We start from the raw sequence: 19,854 nt of genomic DNA on the forward strand, positions 1-19,854 counted from the left end.
ATTCCTATATTAATACTATATTATTCTTCTATAGTTGTTTTATATATGTATGTATTTCAATAGATATGTTTTAATTGTCATCATATAGATATCTTAGGATTTATTATATGAATATTAGTACATGTGTTGTTAAGGATTATAAAGTTAGGTGAGCACAAGACAAATTGAAAGCTTTTCCTAGTTCTGTAAGTTAAGGGTTTTATTTTGACTTCTAATTGACTCTTATGTCAATGGTTAATGATTTTATTTTTAGTTCGGACTACAGAATGTTTATAAAATCCTTTAGATTTAGCAACATGAAATCAAGTTAACACCTATTTTTAAAACTATTAAGCCAAATACATGGAAAGCACTTGTATCATGTCCAATATATAATAGGCACTTGAGAAAATTCAGTTCTCTTTGAATCAAAATTTTAATTCTCACAGTCTTGTTATTAGAGAGGTAAGGAACACTGAATGCCAGTTGTTATAAATCCCTTATCTTTTCTCAATATATGTCACATTAACTCACTTTAAGTACAAGTGAAAGTACATTCCAGCATTATACTATCTCAATACCAGTAAAAAATTAACCCAACAAAACATTTTATTTTTATTAATAAACACCAGTAAACTGAACTAAATGCTATTTTTAACCTTCCAACAAAGCTTTGTGAAAAAATAATTTGAGTATATATGAAATGTCCTCATATATTTTACATAAATTATGTTCATGAAATGGTATATTTTTAAATGTTTATAAATAATGTTTATTTTAGGAAGTTTATACCTTTTAAATGGTTATGTATATTTTTCACTTGTAATAAAATAATGTGGTTTAATTATGCTTTTTAGAGTTTATAGACGGTACACATATGTAATGGCAAAGATATCCTTGTTTTGAAATTAAAAGAAAGTTCCACAGTTAAAAGAAAGCCTGCACTGATGTTTATTTTACCTTTTCACTTTCCTCAATATTGAAATTTGTTTTTAGAAGGCTGTTTACAAAACTATCTCCTGTGGGACAATAGCTTTGGCACCTCAACAAAAGAAACTGTCTTATCCTTCAGTGATTTTATTGAATCAGACAGGAGTTGAAAGTAGTCAATATGATGAAATCTCCCCTCAGTTCAATAACAGTTTCTTTTTTAAAAAAGAAAATACAACCATCTACAGGGGTTGATTCCAGAACCCCCTGCAGATACCAAAACCTGCAGATGATCAAGTCTTTTATTTATAATGGTGTAGTATTTGCATATAACCTGAGCACCTCTGGATGACTTGTACCTAACACAATATACATGCCATGTAAATAGTTTTCCCTGTTTTGGCCTGAATGCATGTTTGAGAACAACTTCCTCCTTTGATTCCAGTTCAGAGAAATGAATTGTCTAGTATAAGAATTATTTATCTCATCACTATTTCATAAACATGGAAACCTACTGTGCTATTCCTTGAATCAGTAATTAGAATGAGGTCCAACACCCAAACCTCCAGCACCCCAATGGCTGAGTCAATGGAATAAGACCTATGTGAGAAGGGCTTGGTGGGGGCTGCTGTGTATAAGAATAAAGCATCCACAGCCGAGTCAGAACTAAGGACAGGCTTCCTAAGCAAGTTAGGTTGGTACCAAACACATGAATGTCCTGACTATAGCTTAAAGGAAGCCATTAAGAGGTATGCTTGGGTCACAAAGATTCTTAAGTTTTCCTTTTAACAAAAGAGCAATATTTTTTTTTTCTGCCAATTGAAAACTTTGGTTGGGGGTGGGGGGAAACAGCTGAGAGAACTGACTCCCTGAGCCTTTTCTCACTTCAGTTCACAACTCATGAAGTTTTCTTCTTGAGGGGAATGAATCTCTCTATAAATTCATGTAGGAGAGAACTTTGACGTAGCATGGATCTTCCAAGGCAGTTGAGGGAAAGAGCGTTCCCAGATCTCTGGAGGCCAGGCTCTTCTGAGGAGCCTCCACTTTACCATCTACTCCAGGACCCTCAGTTTCCAACTGCCTCAGGTGAATGTCTAGCATCAGGAGACAAAGTCTCACACCAGCTTTCCCCATGGGACATCCACTAGTCCACAGTGAGGTCTTCTGCACAGCAGCCAGGTATAGGCCCCAGCAACCTCTTGACTGGGGGAAACAGAAAGGCTAGTTTGGTAGCGGAGGTAGAGGAGCCATTTCTCTTTCCAGAATTCCCTGCCACACTCTGGTCCCATGATCCAGCCAGTAACTCCTGATTGTCAGTAAATGGCACACAGCTAAACCAAAAAGTTTGTGGACTCCTCTGAGAATGCTTTCTGGAGGTACTTACCAACCGTAGAAACCAAATCAGGGCCCTGGTCATTTAGTCCCTATGGAGAAATCCCTTAGATCATCTCTGGAATGGCTTAGGCTATGGGGTAATGATATGCAGCTGCTTCCCATGCTAATTGTGCCTATCAAACATCCAGAAAGTAAACTCAAGGAGACCCTTAGCTAAATCCAACAAAACAGATGGTTTCCATACACCAGGAATGGGCAAAACAGCCCTCCAGCTCAGAAGGGTCCCTTCTCTCAATTAGCTTTTGCCTTTGTTTTTCACTACTAAATTTTATTGTATTGCCAAAACTTCGTCAGGCAAAGGTAATTGGGCAGCCAGGGCTAAAAATCGTTGTAGCAGATAAAATAGTTTGTGTTCCTGTTTGCATTGGGCTTCTTATGCTTGGTGGAATCAATAAAAGAGATCTCTTGTCTCTTAACCTGTGGAAATGTAAAATTGTGCTATAATAAACAAGACTTGGAGGAAAGAGACAAAAAAAAAATGTATGGGCAGAATGCAATGGGGCTTTATTTACCAAGGTTATCTCGATTGAACTTAATTCCTTCTGAGTAATCTTGCATGCACAGAGAAATGGGCAAAGCTCTCTATTAGTTTGGAGATTCTTTTTTCAGGATCCTGGAGAGTAAGCTTAAGTAATGCAGTGATTCTGTCTTTTCAGCAAGTACTGAGACGGACACTCTGCAAAGAGAGATTGCTGTATTGAGTTCACCTGGGCCAAAGGGAGGAAAAGCATCAGCAACATGCTGATGTTGTCTCACTGTGAGAACCAAACTGGTTTAGAGTGAGAAAGACTTAAGGAATTCTATGCAATTCAGGTTATGCACAATTCAATTTCACTTAGAGGGAGGCACCTGCTGATTGAAGATTAGCCTGCAGCAAAGGGGAAAAATAAAGTGTAGAGGAACTGGTCAAACAAGACCAAGCGTTAAACTATTTATTTTGCGTACAATGGCGAGTAGCTGGGACTGGAGGTACCCACAATATGAACATGTGATCTACTTTCACAATATCCTAGCAAATCACAGAACAACAGTGTGAAGATTAACCACTTCTACCCAACACATTTCTGTGTGTGGTGATTTTTAAAGGGGATAATTTTGCAATCATGAATGAGGACAAACAGGTGAGATGCCAAATAGGAGAGACAACGTAGGAACAGATGCAATTTTGTTACCAAACAGACAACAAAATGAGGCTGACTTTAGTGAAAAACAAACAAACCAGCCCTGATTTTCATTTCACTAATCAACTAGCAGACTCCACAAAATAACAAATGCCCTTTTAAAATATTTGAACTTCTGGCTCTTTCCTGAGGTTTAGTGGAATTCTGCATGTAGTATGGTCCCCTGATCAGATGTATCAGCTTCTCAGCAACTTAACTATTTCATACTGAGAACAGATATTGAAATCAAGTGAGAAGAAGCTGTTAAGTTCTAGCACTCAGCTTGGGGCTTTGGTAATACTGCATTATATTTGCTCTGCTGTCCGTTAACTTTGATTCCGTAACTCTTCTGGTAACTAACATTGCTTTTAACCTTTGTCCAACAGTGAAATCATAGGCAAGGCAGCTAGAGCATGTGAGGACATGTAGAGATAGCTGTTAAAAAGTTGTTACTCACCAAGCATTGGAGGAATGTCTCTTTCTTCTTTTGTTCCATCTTTTAATAAATCTCATAAGAAGCCCAATGCAAACAGAAACACAAACTATTTTATCTGCTACAACGAATTTTAGCCCTAGCTGCACAATTACCTTTGCCTAAAGAGTTTTTTTTTTTTAATTTCCTTGTCTGGGGTCCCTCCCAGGCCAATTATATAGAAAATCTGTGGGTGGAATCAAGTGCACAATATTTGTTAAATTCTTCTCAGATGATTTTTAAAATTTTGTTCTTATTAACATGATAGTAGAATGTATTTTGACATATTATACATATATAGAGAATAACTTCCCATTCTGGTTGTACATGATGTGGGATTACATTGGCCATGTATACATATAGGAAAGTAATGTCCGATTCCTTCTAAGATCTTTCTTATTCTCATTGCCCCTCCCTTCCCTTCATTCCCCTTTGTCTCATTCAAAGTACTTCTATTCTTCCCCCTTATTGTGAATTAGCATCCACATATCAGTGCCTGTTCAGTTCCTTCATCCATTTACTGATTGGGATTTTTTTTCTTGGTGTTAATTTTTTTTTTTTTAGTTCTTTGTATATCCTGGAGATTAATGCTCTATTTGAATGCAGGTGGCAAAGATTTTCTCCCATTCTGTAGCCTCTCTCTTCATGATCTTAATTGTTTCTTTTGCCTGTGAAGACGACTTTTAGTTTGATTCCATCCTATTTGTTGATTCTTGATTTTACTTGTTGTGCTTTAGGAGTCTTGTTGAGGAAGCCAGTTCCTAATGATGTAGATTGGGACCTACTTTTTCTTCTATTAGGCACAGGGTCTTTGTCCAATGCCAAAGTCTTTGATCCATTTTGAGTTGAGTTTTGTGCAGGGTGAGAAATAGGGGTTTAAGTTTCATTTTTTTACATATGGATTTCCAGTGTTCCTAGCACCATTTGTCGAGGAGGCTATCTTTTCTCCGATGTATGTTTTTGGCACCTTTGTCTAGTATGCGACAAATGTATTTATGTGGGTTTGTCTCTGTCTTCTATTCTATACCATTGGTCTACATGTCTGTTTTGGTGCTCCCCAGATGACTTAAATATGCACCTAGGGTTGAAAACCACAGATCTAATCTAAGACTTCACCTATTATAAATTGCATCCCAACTTCAGAGCTGTTTTTTAAAAAGTGCTGAAATACAGTATACACGTTCTGTGGTTGTGGTTGTTCTCAATTTCTTAGATTTCAGCAATATTTGAAATGAGATACATCATTTGTTTCCACTGTCCCCCAACAGTAATCCTTACCCTTTGCACTCTTTTTCGAAAAACAAAAGTAATTTAACAATGCTATTCGTTTATTTGAAATGTTTATTTACAATGATTAAAATAAAGTATTTTTGTATTAGTCAGCTTGGGCTGCTATGACACAATATCATAGACTGGTTCACTCAACAGAAAGTCATTTCCCACAGTTCTGGAGGCTAGGTCAGAGTTCCAGCATGGAGGGGTTCTGGCAAGGGCTCTCTTCCTAGCTTGGACATGGACAACTTCTTGCCATGTTCTACACAGTGTAGGGAAAGACAGAAGCTTCAGGATGTGTCTCTTATGTGCATGCTTCACTCTCAGAACCTCATCTAAATCTAACCTCATCTACCTCCCGAAGACCCTGCTTCCAAATACCATCACAGTGAAAGTTAGGGCTTCAATAAATAACTTTGGAGGGGTGGATTACAAACATTCAGCCCATAGCAAGCAATTTGATAATTCGAATTAAAAAACTAAATATTAGCTAAAACTCATTAACTACTTGCTATGACACTATGCTAAGTATCTCACATACAGTCTTATTTAATTCTAACAACTCTGTAAGATATAGACTGTCATCCCCATTTTATAGAGGAAGTAAATACAAGCTGGCAAATAACGTAGGGAACTAAGTAGCAAAGCAGGACTGGAGGGCTGGTCTTTGGCATTGGTAATGGCTGCTACTATTAGCATCTTTCATAGAATTAAGGGCTTGGTAAAGATTTCTAGGTAGAAGTGTACAGTACAGAATCTACCCTCAGAAGAGTCAGTGGAGATGTATTATTTAGGAATAGACTTGGCTCTGGGTAATGGAACACGTGGTGGCTTGAAGAAATAGGAGCTCAATTTGTTTTCCAAGTCTGGATGTGGAAGCTTCAAAATTGATGTCATGGCTCAACCATTCTAGGAGGAACCAAGACTCTGTCTTCATACTTCATAGGTAAGGTTGCCAGATTTAGTACATTTGAATTTCAGATAAATAATGAATTTTTAGTATAATCACGTCCCATGCAATATTTGTATCACATTTTTGGTAATAAAGAGTCTGACCCCCTTTTTTGTTTGCTGACGGCTTTCAAGTCCCCCCCCCCCCGCCCTGCCTCTCCTCCCCTGCCTCCCCACCCCACCTTCTGCTCTGCTCCACCCACACCTGGGCAAGATGGAGAAAAAGCCTGGGTGCTCCTTCTTTTTATTTTTTTCTTTTCTTTTTTGGTGACAGGTACGAGTTCAAATCACACAAGCTTGAGATCCTCATAAAAAGGGTCAATTATAAAAGAGCAAGATTGGACCCTCCCCATGTCTGGCTTCCTCTTTCACCACCATGCCATCCTCTATGATGAGACACAAACAAGGGGCCCCCACCAGAGGTTGAACTAAAGGGAGCGGGAGCGCTTGATCAGACTTTCAGCTTCCAAAATTGTGAGCTAAATAAACTTTGTAAAGTGACTAACTTTATGTATTTTCTATTATGGTAACAGAAAATTGTGTAATATAGGAGTCAATCCACTTCTGGAGGTGACAACCTAGAGAGTGACCACAACACATACGTTAAAACTACTTCTTTATCTGGTATTCTGAGTTATCTGGCAACTCATTTTATTTGGTAAGCCTATATCTAGGCCTTCATCTTCATAACTGTTTCATCAGAATCACAGATTGGGACTATACCTTCAGTTCCCAAAGCCATATCTCAAGCAGAAAGAGACACTCTCAAAAGGTTGTTTGTTTGTTTGTTTTTTAGTGATATTGGGCTTTTTATTTGGTAAGGGAAGGCCTCCTCAAACACTGGCTCTATCTAATTATATGGAACTTTCTCATGTGCTTGTTCTTGATTTAAAAATGTCTATAAAACTGAGTATTTTAGCTTTCCAAACAGAAAGAATGAATGTAGCTGACTTTTGGAAGATAAACCCAGGGTCTTACTAGGAAGCTGTCTATTGCCACTTGCAGTGGGAACAGTATTTTTAAAATACCTCCATTTAATTATGAACTCTCCCTGTCTGCTATTAGCTAAAAGGGCTGGAGGAAGAAATGTAGCCCTAGGAAGAATAATATTGTCCTAGGACGAGCACCTTTGTCATTATCTAGGCCCTACCTCAGACCTTCTGAATCAGAATCTACATCCTAACAAGTTCGGAATTGGTTGCACATGCATTAAAGTTTGAGAAGAACTGTGCTAGAAGAATCCTGGTTTTCATATTTGGCTGCCACTGAAATAACCCAGGGAGCCTGAAAAATACCAATGCCTGCCTTGTAGATTTTGATTCTATTGGCCCACAGCACAGCCTGGACATCAGTATGTTTCAGAGTTCACCTGGTGATTCTAATAAGCAGAGACATTTAAGAATGACTGGCCTAGGACAGTGATTCTCAACCCTGGCTGCCCATTGGAATCACATGAGGTGCTTGGTTTTCACATTACCCATGCATGGATCCCCCTCAGAGCAGTTAAGTCAGAATTGGGAGGGAGTGGTGATAAGACAGGACATGGGCAACAAGTATTTTTTAAAAGCCCTCAGATCATTCGAGAGTAAAAGAAGAACCACACCAGGAAGAGGAAATGAAAAGCTCACCTCCTCAAGCCTGGTGGTTTGTGGGCAGAAGAGGGAGAGTGGTGGAGGTGGGTTGAAGGTCTTGCTGTGGTAAGAGGGCTGGATGGGGCAGAAGAGAACACTTGTCGGCTCTGATTTCTATGTGGATTCCTGGATGAGGTTACCTCACACACAGTCACTGCCCAAGTCTGGAAAACAGCCCTGGTAAGATAAACTGTGCCTCATGACATGATTAAGCAAGAGGGTAAGGGCAGGGGTGGGAGTGTGGAGGCCCAGATTTGGGGTTCTACTCAGAGCCCTTGTTCTACTCAGGACCTAGAAGTTCCCATGTGTGCTCAGGATGGGATCCTGGAAGCAGCTGAGTTGAGAACAAGAAGCACCATTGTGAATGCCCAGCACTGCAAGGCAAGGTGACCTGCAGCCTCCAGGCAGCTGAGGCTGGGAAGATCTAGAGTGAGGTCATGTCATCCAGGAAGTGCTTCCATACCCTGGCCAGGTCAGGAGACCAGTCCACACCAGTCACCAACTACATCTGCAAATGCCAGCAGCGCAGGCCAAAACCAGAGTGATAAGAAATGTTGTTGGGAGACCAGAGGTGCCAGGGGACACTGCTCTGGTACAAATAGCCTTTCCCCTTCCCTTCACCACTGCAAGGTCACCTTTCCAGGGCAATGGCCACAGTCCATATTGAAAAGGCTGATTTTGGCAGTTTTGGCAGTCAGCATTCATTCCAACTGATCTGTACCTGTGCCAAATCAGTTGTTAAATATTTTTAATATCATACCTGGATAAAGTCACCCCTTTCCCCTCTATGCCCAGCTACTATATTGGGCAGGAACAGAGGGAGGGAGAGGCAAAATCAGAGAGACTACCCATTCTACCTAAGGAAAATATTTTCATTGTTCCACTGGACTAAAGTCTTAGGGTTAAACTAAATAAAACTTCTCAGTGCCACGCAGCCAGCAGGAGCACATGAAGCAGAGAAGTTATAGACAAAATAAAGTAGCTATAAGTTGTCTGCACCTCTAGGAGTAGTATGAGAAAACTTCCATCCCTGCTGCAGACAGAAGGGTAATCTGCTTCCTCTATTAAGTATTTATCTGTCCACAAAATATAAATTCAGATTTTTGTAGAGATGTATTGTCATTAATCTGATGTCAGTCCCTAACATAATACATTTTTTTCCTTGCCTACTTAAATAGGGAAAGGGAATATAGAAAATTGTGTATAAGACAAATTGTTCAGGGAAAAAGCCAGGTCTATACCAAAAAGGACTGCTGACTACCTGAGGTCATCAGATGGAACCAGACAGAAAAACAGTGCAAAAGCAATGGATTGTTCCAGAATCCCAAGGGGAAAGCTGCTCACCAGCCTGCTCCTGTCTCTGGGAGATGGAGCTTCTGGATGATTCCACTACTTTTATTCCATTAGGTCATTTTGTGAATATTTACTTAGCTCAGCTCTATGCCAGGCTCTGTGCTAGGACCTGGGATACAGCAGTGAATAAACAAAAATACCTGCCCTCACAAATGTTATAGTTTGGGGATGGAGGATAATTAGCAGACATTAAACCAAGTAAATAAGGAAAGATATAGGATTTGTTATATAGTGCAAAGAACTATCAGGGAAAAGCATACAGAAAAGGGAGACAGGGAATATCCATGGTAGGGTTGCAATTTTAAATAATGAGGTTGGAGACAGATACAGGAGAGGGTGACGTTTGAGGGTGACAACCAGAAGAGATGAAGAAGGAAGTCACGCAGCTCTCTAGGTGAAGCCATGCTCGAAAAGGAAACAGCAGGTGCAAAGGCCCTGAGATAACTAAGAATGGGCCCAGCATGTACAGGGATAAGCAAGGGGGTCAGGCAGCATGAGGGAACCGGGGAATGGCAGAAAAGAAATCTGTAAGCCTATGTGCTCAGGTGACAGAGGACAATGCTCTGATCCAAGCAGAGGCTTCAACTGCATTTTCAACTTTCCCAGGAAGCTTAGTGTAGTGGAAGCTGCCCACTCCAGGGGTCCTAAGACCACACAAGATTTTCAGCTATCTAAAACATATTTATATATTATTAAGGTTCTCTAGTTGTGAGAAAGTGTACCTCAGATGACTACAAATCTCTAAAGTGCTGGAGAAAACTGGGCCAAGGACCTGAACAGACACTTCTCAGAAGAGGATATACAATTAATCAACAAATATATGAAACAGTGTTTATCATTGCTAGCAATTAGAGAAATGCAAATCTAAGATACCATCTCACTCCAGTCAGAATGGCAGCTATTAAGAATGCAAACCACAATAAGTGTTGGTGAGGATGTGGGGGAAAAGGCACATTCATACACCGCTGGTGGGACTGCAAATTGGTGCACCAATATGGAAAGCAGTATGGAGATTCCTTGGAATTGGGAATGGAACCACCATTTGACCCAGCTATCCCTCCCCTCGGTCTATACCCAAAGGATTTAAAAACAGCATACTACAGGGACACAGCCACATTAGTGTTTATAGCAGCACAATTCACAATAGCTAAATTGTGGAACCAACCTAGATGCCCTTCAGTAGATGAATGGATAAAAAAAAATGTGGCATATATACACAATGGAATATTACTCAGCAATAAAAGATAATAAAATCATGGCATTTGCAAGTAAATGGATGGAGTTGGAGGAGATAATGCTAAGTGAAGTTAGCCAATCCCAAAAAAACAAATGCCAAATGTTTTCTTTGATATAAGGAGGCTGATTCATAGTGGGGTAGGGAGGGGGAGCATGGGAGGAATAGATGAACTCTAGACAGGGCAGAGGGGTGAATGAAGGGAGGGGACATGGGGTTAGAAATGATGGTGGAATGTGATGGTCATCATTATCCAAAGTACATGTATAAAGACACGAATTGGTGTGAATATACTTTGTATGCGACCAGAGATATGAAAAATTGTGCTTTATATGTGTAATAAGATTTGTAATGCATTCTGCTGTCATATATAAAAAAACGAATAAAAAGAAACATGTTTCATAGCTGAATAACTCCAACTTGTTACCAGAGAAGAAGGTAGGCAACATGTGAAATGGCCAGAAAACAAGAGAATACATGTGGCTCTCCATATTCACAGGTTCAGCGTCCACAGATTCAACCAACCCTGAGTCAAAAAATTTGAAAAAAAAAATTTAATCTATACTGAATATGTACAGACAAAATAAGAACAAAATATAAATTACGTATGTAGCATTTTCATTGTTCTAAGTGTTATAAATAATCTAGAGATGGATTAAACTATACAGGAGGAGTGTGAGGGTTGTATGCAAATACTGTACCATTTTATATAAGAGACTTGAGTAATGTCAGGGGTCCTGGGATCAAGTCCCTGAGGGTACCAAGAGATGACTCTAGAAGGAGAAGAGTGTCGGGTATTTGTTGGTTAACATTCCAGCATCCATTACTCCCCTTCACTGTTGGCCCTCCCAACACCTCTCAGTTCCTATGGTCAAGATAAAAGGACTTCCAGGTGAATGGATTCCACCCTGGCTCTTGAGAGAATACCTGGCTGAGGCTAAGTCAATCAACCATTTGGGCCTCTGGCTGCAGAGATTTTGTTCCAGGAGGCTGCAGTGATCCAATCCTGACAGAGAGAATGCCAGGACTCTGGTGGAAAGGGCTGGACAAAGATGTTCTCTCCCTCTGGATAGTATAATTTATCAGGGTCACGTGTGAGATTATAACATTCTCTTTTCTTCAAGAAGTGGTGGAAGAGGAGGCAGCCTGCAGAAGGAGAAATGGAGCTTGAGTTTTGATCATAGGATGAATGTCTGCGCCCCTGGACCCACAGTCATAGGGCCTAACGTTACTCTTTTCAACCTTGGCACCACTGACATTTTGAGCAGGATGATTCATTGATGTTAAGGGAAATGCTGTGCATTATAAGATGTTTAGGAGCATCATTAGTCTGTGCTCATTAGATGCCAGTAATACCCCTTTCCTGATGGTGAAAACCCAGTCTAAATTGGAGTTTTGTTATGTTTGGTCTTTTGAAAGTGACATGGAACCACCCTGGCCTCCAGAAAGATATGATTGAATTACTTTCCCTCCAACTAGCCAGGGTAGTCTGCAGGAAAAGAGAGGCTGAAATGCCAGCATCCAGCATCTCTTTCTGCTGCCAAATGTGGGGGCAATAGAGACGCAATTTATCACAATTAGTGAAAGACACAAGGCAGGTGAGGAGGGGAATGCCCAGGTTAGAACCCAGGACCAGTCCTTACAATGTATGAAAAGGGAGAAGCAGATGGCTCTGAGGGTGTGCAGGGCTTGGCTGGCTCTGCACATTGGGAAAGAAGCCCACAGGACTGGCCAAAGCAGATCCTCATGGGTTGCTCTTCAGCCAGCTGTAAGCAGCTGACCCGTTGTCTGTGTGTGATCCAGCAAACATCCCTCCAGATACAGAAATCCTCTTCCAAACAGGAGTCTTCATATTTTTTATTCCAAAGATCCCTTTGGAAGTCTGATGAAGACTTTATCCTCCCTTGTGGAATAATGGTTTTCAAATACATAAAATAGAATACACAGAACCAAAAATGAAACCATTAGAATAAAGTTATTGAAATATTTAAAAAGCAAATGTGTGTATTTATGATATGTTTTTGTGTGAGTGTTAAATGACTGTATCCAGTGGCAGTCCTGAAAACTGTCATGTCTTTGAAATAGTGATGAATGTAAATTCAATCTCAAGAAAGCTGCAACAACTCCCACAGGATATGAAAGTAATATTATATCTTGACAGTGCCACAAAAACTTCTTATAGAAAGTACTAGAGCTTAGTTTTGAAGAAAATGGTTTTTTCAACTATATTTAAGATTGTAAGAACTGCTAAAGTTTAGTGATAGGTCAGTAAAAATAAAGATGTAATTTTTCCCCTTCCATGTTTAAGAATTATTCAGCCCAAAATGTGAACAGCACTGAACCAGGGGAAGAACACTTGGGTCTGGAGAAACTAGAGTCAGGAAGGAGCATATTCTCCAAGGGAGTTGAGAAATCTGTCCATCACCCAAACCCATCCTTAGGCAGCCTGAAAACTCTATCCCACCTCCACCCTTAGGGATGCTGGTGTCCAGAGATGTTTTCACAGTAACATAATTCAAGGCAGATAGAAGGGGAAAGTACAAGAACAGTACAGGCAATGGAATAGCATCTGTTATTAAAGGAAACACAATCAACTGATAGGACACCATCTGGGGTGCTCTGGTTTCTATGTGAATTTTGTCAGGAAATGAGGAAACTGTCATTCCAGGTGAAAATGGCAGGGTTGTGATGCTCAAGGTCTGTGCTCCAAACAACACCCACACGTCCCAGGATGGAAATAAATCACACTTCCTAGGATGAAATTTAGATCCAATGAGGCCGATTAACCTGGACATGGGTGGAAAGTGGGTGGAGGCTGGTACTCAGAGTTGAAAAATAGAGAGCCTGTCTTCTCTGAGACTGGCAGCTAATATGAGGAGAGATGACAAAGACTACCCCCTTGACCCATTTAAAGTCAGGCTCCACTGAGCCCTTTTCTCGACTAGGCCTCATCTGCTGCCATCTTTGACCTGGCTTAGCAAGCGTCCTGCTAAGTCAGTTTAGCAGGAATTCTCCACCCTGTATATCTGATCAAATTTCTGATTTCCTTGCTAAATATCAAAATCCCTGACTTACTTTGGGTTAGAATCCTATTAAGCCAGTTTGGCAAGATTCCTTCCTCCTTGATGGGATATTTCTTTTTAGTAACTTTGTATCACTGACCCCCCTAACTAGTGCTATGACTCCCAGCTATTTTAGCTGTATTCAGAGTTGAGATTAGTTTCTTTCCTACCACAATAGCCTTGACCCTTATTGCAATTTCCTTGAATTAAAAAAAAAAAATTTTAACAAATGTCAAAATACTTATTCTTTAACAGTTGAAGCTAAAGCTCTGCAGTCCTGAGGATGGGAAGATGACTCCATGAATGCGTGGAAGGCTGAGCACTAAGGGAAAGGCTTTGGAGAGAGCAGTGGCTAGCCTTTTGGCAGCTGAGACCACTGTCAGCATGGGAGCTTCCTGCAAGGGAAGCAGACAGTCAGGGGCAGCTACATTCTGGAAAGGAAAACAGAACATATAATCCCAGGACAGTCTTCTCTTTGCCCACAACCATCATCTCTGTTACTCATACAGCAAGAAACTTCAGGATTCTTGTACTTCCCTGGGGAGTCAGGCATAGTGTCTTCCCTCAAACGCATTTCTCACATTCACAGCAAGGGAGAGTGAGTCTAAGTGACCAGATTTAATTTGATTCAGAAAAGCAATGTTGAGAGCCGCCCCCTCCCCCTGCACCGGCAAGGTAGAGGGAACTGTGACCACGCACAGAGCAGGCCCAGCGGCCTGCTGAGGGGCAGAGCCACCCCCCACCCCCCACGCCTGCCAGGTGACCACCGACAGAAAAGGCCCAGTGGCCCGCAGTGGGACAGAGCTTCCAATCACTCCTGCAAGGTAGGCGGGCCTGCGACCCACTGGCAGAAGAGGAGCAGCGGCCTGCTGAGAGGCTGAGCCGCCCCCTCCCCCTGCACCGGCAAGGTAGAGGGAACTGTGACCACGCACAGAGCAGGCCCAGTGGCCTGCTGAGGAGCAGAGCCACCCCCCACCCCCCGCGCCTGCCAGGTGACCACCGACAGAAAAGGCCCAGTGGCCCGCGGTGGGACAGAGCTTCCAATCACTCCTGCAAGGTAGGTGGGCCTGCGACCCACCGGCAGAAGAGGAGCAGCGGCTTGCTGAGAGGCAGAGCCGCCCCCTCCCCCTGCACCAGCAAGGTAGAGGGAACTGTGACCACGCACAGAGCAGGCCCAGTGGCCTGCTGAGGGGCAGAGCCGCCCCCCACCCCCCGCGCCTGCCAGGTAGGGGAACTGTGACCACAGACAGAAAAGGCCCAGTGGCCCGCGGCGGGACAGAGCTTCCAATCACTCCTGCAAGGTAGGCGGGCCTGCGACCCACCGGCAGAAGAGGAGCAGCGACCTGCTGAGAGGCAGAGCCGCCCCCTCCCCCTGCGCCGGCAAGGTAGAGGGAACTGTGACCACCCACAGAACAGGCCCAGCGGCCTGCTGAGGGGCAGAGCCGCCCCCCCACCCCCCGCGCCTGTCAGGTAGGCGGAACTGTGACCACTGACAGAAAAGGCCCAGTGGCCCACGGAGTGGCAGAGCTTCCAATCACTCCTGCAAGGTAGGCGGGCCTGCGACCTACCGGCAGAAGAGGAGCAGCGACCTGCTGAGAGGCAGAGCCGCCCCCTCCCCCTGCGCCGGCAAGGTAGAGGGAACTGTGACCACCCACAGAACAGGCCCAGCGGCCTGCTGAGGGGCAGAGCCGCCCCCCACCCCCCGCGCCTGTCAGGTAGGCGGAACTGTGACCACTGACAGAAAAGGCCCAGTGGCCCGCGGAGTGGCAGAGCTTCCAATCACTCCTGCAAGGTAGGCGGGCCTGCGACCCACCAGCAGAAGAGGAGCAGCGACCTGCTGAGAGGCAGAGCCGCCCCCTCCCCCCCGCGCCTGCAAGGTAGACGGAACTGTGACCACCATCAGAACAGGCCAGACCTGCAACTGAGAGACAGAAAAGGCCCAGTGGCCTGAGGAAGGGTAGAGCCGCCCCCCCCCCCCGGGCCTGCAAGGTAGGCGGACCTGCGACCCACTGGCAGTACAGCCCCAGAGGCCTGCAGAGGGGCAGTGCCGCTGCCTGCGCCTGCAAAGTAGACAGAACTGTGACCACCGACAGAACAAGCCTAGCGGCCCGCAGAGGGACAGAGCCGCCGCCCGTGCCTGCGAGGGAGACTTTGCAACTATACAAGACCAATATAAATATATAGGGGGAAAATTCAATAGCACAACAGTTTCACCAAGTAGAAAGGAACGCGAACAGTATGAAGAGACAAGGAAAGAAAGGACCACAAGCATTGCAGGTCAACTCAACGTTAGAAGAGGTAATAGCTGCAGCAGATGGAATGTCAGATAAAGAATTCAGGATATACATGCTTCAGATGATCTGGAGTCTCAAGGAAGACATCAGACAGCAAAATCAGACAATGAAAGATCACTTCAACAATGAATTACATAAACAAATCCAAGAAGCAAAAGATCAACTATACAGGGAAATAGAGGTTATAAAAAACAAACAAACAGAAATCCTAGAAATGCAGGAAGCAATAAACCAACTTAAAAACTCAATTGAGAATACTACTAGCAGAGTAGAACACTTAGAAGACAGAACATCAGACAATGAAGATAACGTATTTCAACTTGAAAAGAACATAGACAGCTCAGCAAGACTGTTAAGAAACCATGAGCAGAACATCCAAGAAATATGGGATAACATCAAGAGACCAAATTTAAGAGTCATTGGGATACAGGAAGGGACAGAGTTTCAAACCAAAGGAATGAGCAATCTATTCAATGAAATAATACGAGAAAACTTCCCAGACTTGAAGAATGAGACAGAACCCCACATCCTAGAAGCCTACAGGACGCCGAATGTGCAAAATCATAAGAGACCCACACCTAGACACATTATAATGAAGATGCCCAACATACAGAATAAGGAGAGAATTTTAAAAGCTACAAGAGAAAGGAAGCAGATCACATTTAGGGGTAAGCCAATCAGGATAACAGCTGATCTTTCAACACAGACTCTGAAAGCTAGAAGATCCTGGAATAACATATTTCAAACACTGAAAGAAAATGGGTTCCAACCAAGAATTGTGTTTCCAGCGAAATTAAGCTTCAGGATGGAAGATGAAATTAAAACCTTCCACGATAAACAAAAGTTAAAAGAATTTGCAGCTAGAAAACCATCTCTTCAAAACATCCTTGGCAAAACATTACAGGAAGAGGAAATGGAAAATAACAATGAAAACCAACAGTGGGAGGTAGGACACTAAAGGGGGGAAAATAATCAAAGAGGAAAACAAACCATGTTTAGTAACATAAATAAACAAATATGGCTGGAAGAACAACCCATATCTCAATAATAACCCTAAATGTTAATGGCTTAAACTCACCAATCAAGAGACACAGGCTAGTAGAATGGATCACAAAACAAGACCCAACAATATGCTGCCTACAGGAGACGCATTTGATAGGAAAAGACATACATAGGCTGAAGGTGAAAGGTTGGGAAAAATCATATCACTCATATGGACTTCGGAAACAAGCAGGAGTATCCATACTCATATCAAATAAAATAGATTTCAAGCCAAAGTTAATCAAAAGGGATAAAGAGGGACACTACATACTGCTCAAGGGAACCATACACCAACAAGACATAACAATCATAAATATATATGCCCCAAACAATGGTGCAGCTATGTTCATCAAACAAACTCTTCTCAAGTTCAAGAGTCTAATAGACCACGATACAATAATCATGGGAGACTTCAACACACCTCTCTCGCCACTGGACAGATCTTCCAAACAAAAGTTGAATAAGGAAACTATAGAACTCAATAACACAATTAATAACCTAGACTTAATTGACATATATAGAATATACCATCCAACATCAAGCAGTTACACTTTTTTCTCAGCAGCACATGGATCCTTCTCAAAAATAGATCATATATTATGTCACAGGGAAACTCTTAGACAATATAAAGGAGTAGAGATAATACCATGCATCCTATCTGATCATAATGGAATGGAACTGAAAATCAACGATAAAAGAAGGAAGGGAAAAGAATACATCACTTGGAGAATGAACAATAGGTTACTGAATGATCAATGGGTTATAGAAGACATCAAGGAAGAAATTAAAAAATTCTTAGAGATTAATGAAAACACAGACACAACATATCGGAATCTATGGGACACATTGAAAGCAGTTCTAAGAGGAAAATTCATTGCTTGGAGTTCATTCCTTAAAAAAACAAAAAACCAACAAATAAATGATCTCATACTTCATCTCAAAATCCTAGAAAAAGAAGAGCAAAACAACAGCAAAAGAAGTAGAAGGCAAGAAATAATTAAAATCAGAGCTGAAATTAATGAAATCGAAACAAAAGAAACAATTGAAAAAATTGACAAAACTAAAAGTTGGTTCTTTGAAAAAATAAACAAAATCGACAGACCCTTAGCCATGCTAGCAAAGAGAAGAAGAGAGAGAACTCAAATTACTAACATACGGGATGAAAGAGGCAATATCACAACAGACACTTCAGAAATACAGAAGATAATCAAAAATTATTTTGAATCCTTATACTCCAATAAATTGGAAGATAGTGAAGGCATCGATAAATTTCTTAAGTCATATGATCTGCCCAGATTGAGTCAGGAGGATATAGACAACCTAAACAGACCAATATCAATTGAGGAAATAGAAGAAACCATCAAAAGACTACCAACTAAGAAAAGCCCAGGACCGGATGGGTATACAGCAGAGTTTTACAAAACCTTTAAAGAGGAACTAATACCAATACTTTTCAAGCTACTTCGGGAAATAGAAAAAGAGGGAGAACTTCCAAATTCATTCTACGAGGCCAACATCACCCTGATACCTAAACCAGACAAAGACACTTCAAAGAAAGAAAACTGCAGACCAATATCTCTAATGAACCTAGATGCAAAAATCCTCAATAAAATTCTGGCCACTCGGATACAAAAACTTATCAAAAAAATTGTGCACCATGATCAAGTAGGATTCATCCCTGGGATGCAAGGCTGGTTCAATATACGGAAATCAATAAATGTTATTAACCACATCAATAGACTTAAAAATAAGAATCATATGATCATCTCGATAGATGCGGAAAAAGCATTCAACAAAGTACAGCATCCCTTTATGTTCAAAACTCTAGAAAAACTAGGGATAACAGGAACATACCTCAATATTGTAAAAGCAATCTATGCTAAGCCTCAGGCTAGCATCATTCTGAATGGAGAAAAATTGAAGGCATTCCCTCTAAAATCTGGAACAAGACAGGGATGCCCTCTCTCACCACTTCTGTTCAACATAGTTCTCGAAACACTGGCCAGAGCAATTAGACAGACGAAAGAAATTAAAGGCATCAAAATAGGAAAAGAAGAACTTAAATTATGACTATTTGCAGATGATATGATTCTATACCTAGCAGACCCAAAAGGGTCTACAAAGAAACTATTAGAGCTAATAAATGAATTCAGCAAAGTGGCAGGATATAAAATCAACACGCATAAATCAAAGGCATTCCTGTATATCAGCGACAAAGCCTCTGAAATGGAAATGAGGACAACCACTCCATTCAAAATATCTTCAAAAAAAATAAAATACTTGGGAATCAACCTAACAAAAGAGGTGAAAGACTTATACAATGAAAACTACAGAACCCTAAAGAGAGAAATAGAAGAAGATCTTAGAAGATGGAAAAATATACCCTGTTCATGGATAGGCAGAACTAACATCATCAAAATGGCGATATTACCAAAAGTTCTCTATAGGTTTAATGCAATGCCAATCAAAATCCCAACGGCATTTCTTGTAGAAATAGAGAAAGCAATCATGAAATTCATATGGAAAAACAAAAGACCCAGAATAGCAAAAACAATGCTAAGCAGGAAGTGTGAATCAGGCGGTATAGCGATACCAGACTTCAAACTATACTACAGAGCAATAGTAACAAAAACAGCATGGTACTGGTACCAAAACAGGCGGGTGGACCAATGGTACAGAATAGAGGACACAGAAACCAATCCACAAAACTACAACTACCTTATATTTGATAAAGGGGCTAAAAGCATGCAATGGAGGAAGGATAGCATCTTCAACAAATGGTGCTGGGAAAAGTGGAAATCCATATGCAACAAAATGAAACTGAATCCCTTTCTCTCGCCATGCACAAAAGTTAATTCAAAATGGATCAAGGAGCTTGATATCAAATCAGAGACACGCCGTCTGATAGAAGAAAAAGTTGGCTACGATCTACATACTGTGGGGTCAGGCTCCAAATTCCTCAATAGGACACCCATAGCACAAAAGTTAATAACTAGAATCAACAAATGGGACTTACTCAAACTAAAAAGTTTTTTCTCAGCAAAAGATACAATAAGAGAGGTAAATAGGGAGCCTACATC

Source organism: Marmota monax, unplaced genomic scaffold, assembly GCF_021218885.2.
Source record: "Marmota monax isolate L192 unplaced genomic scaffold, Marmota_monax_Labrador192_F-V1.1 WCK01_AAM20220418_F8-fsc00025, whole genome shotgun sequence".
NCBI lineage: Eukaryota > Metazoa > Chordata > Mammalia > Rodentia > Sciuridae > Marmota > Marmota monax.